General features: G+C 34.0%; 1 long non-coding RNA gene across 1 annotated transcript; it reads left to right on the forward strand.

Annotated features, from left to right (window-relative positions):
• Nucleotides 1-528: 528 nt before the first annotated feature.
• LOC145058423 (uncharacterized) lies at nucleotides 529-1,321 on the forward strand. Its single transcript, XR_013686386.1, has 2 exons — nucleotides 529-810; nucleotides 929-1,321. It is a non-coding gene; the product is annotated as an uncharacterized LOC145058423 (long non-coding RNA).
• The last annotated feature ends 609 nt before the right edge of the window (nucleotides 1,322-1,930 follow it).

The raw sequence follows: 1,930 nt of genomic DNA on the forward strand, positions 1-1,930 counted from the left end.
AATTAAAATTATTTTTATCTTTCTAATCCGTGGTGCCCACAGGTTATAACCTATACATACACACACACTCCTCCCCATGTCAGGGGGACGTAGACGGGGAGTCTATTATTGTCCATTTTGCGAGGATGTAATCTATACATTTTCTATTACCCATCACCATTTTTTTAAACACATGGACCAAAGAGTATACTATTTAAATAAATGGACTATTCTTGTAAAAAAATGTGCATGGACCGCTTTTGTAATATACATGGAGAGCTTTTATAATTTACTATTTTTCTATACGAAGACTAAATCTGTCAAATACAAGAATATTATGGCCAAAGTCTAAAACGCAAACCTAAAGTAAATGCACATGGAATGTTTTTGTAACATACATGGACACATTTTATAATTTATTTTCAGGCAGATGACATAAAAACACTTAAGTTTGTAAGAAATTGTCGGTTTTACCGTTTGGTCGCTTTTATGTTCAATAAAGCCCGATATTTGGACTAATTGTGTCAAATTTTCCATTTAACAGGTAACTAACCGGTTACCCGGTTAGGCTCTCCACTTTCACTTTCTTCTCCTTTGCACACATAAACATACACTCCAAAGTCGATTGCAGGTTTGTCTCGAGAAGCTTTCTAACACAACACACACCAAAATCGATTGAGGGATGGAATGGATTATTGAGAAGAACAACTCTGTTTGAAGATATCTTGAACCCTACTACTTTTTCCTACATTATTTTCATATTTGGAGTGCTTCGTTTTTTATTTCTATCTGCAAATCGGATTTCAAGAAACGATTTTTTATTTCTATCTGGTAAGAGCATTGTCTACCTGAAATCGATCATTGGCACCCAAAATACTAAACGACTTCAGTTTGATCTATCTTGAACCCCATCACTTATGTCTCTATTGTTTTCATATTTGATGAATAGGGGAGCTACCAACACTCAAATTCATTCACACCCCAGATGGAATTATTGAAATCTGTCGGGCAACTTTACTCACGTCGTTAACCAACGCATTCCAACTGTTCGATAAAATGCCTCAGTTAGGTTCATCAAGTTCATACTTCTCAGTGGCTGTTGAGATGGTCAGAAAGAAATTCAAGCCAATTACAACCGCATTCGACATCAAACAAGCACCATGATTGTTGGGTTTTACATCAGGATTCAGAGCTTGTGTAAATTGAAAAAGACCATGGAAGCTAACGCTTTGCTTGATGGATTCTGCTCGATTGGTATTTGGTTCTTTCAAGAAACATGAACCCTAATTCATATATTTACACATCTGATTCATGGGTATTGCATGAAGGGGAAGTTAATTCAGGACGGGTCTAATGGTTTTTCATGCCTAGGGCGAGATAAAAAAATAATGCCCTTATTTTATATTCGTTTTAAAGAAAACTAAAAACATGCAGATAAACAAATACCTATGCTGGTTTTTTAATCGGTTTCCATTAACCAGACCCTTGCTCATTTGGGTTTCAAAAGTAGCAACCAATACAATAGGTTAGGATTTATAGGATTGAGACCAAATCTTCAATAAGTGGAAAATTTTCTTCATTAACAATTATAATAACTAAAACTAAAAATAACATGATAGTAAAAGCAACAAACTCATGAACTATTTTTGCTTATAACTAAATCTTAGCAAAATCCAATCTCAATGTGCAAAATTTACGGTTAACATAAAGCAACTATTCATGAAAGTATTCATGAAAGTCAAAAGAGAAGTCCTTCAGTCCCTATACCAAAAGTATACTTCTTTAAAAACATAAAATTAAACACATCTTATTTTTGTTTTATAAGGACTAACAAGTGTTTTTTTACTACTTTAGGGATTCCCTTTCAATTAGAAAACCAATTGCCTTATTTTCACTTTACCAAACCATGACACTCTTTATGGTTTCCAAATAACATCAAGAACGCTGGACA

Source organism: Lactuca serriola, chromosome 6, assembly GCF_051521515.1.
Source record: "Lactuca serriola cultivar US96UC23 chromosome 6, Lser_US96UC23_V15, whole genome shotgun sequence".
Lineage (NCBI taxonomy): Eukaryota > Viridiplantae > Streptophyta > Magnoliopsida > Asterales > Asteraceae > Lactuca > Lactuca serriola.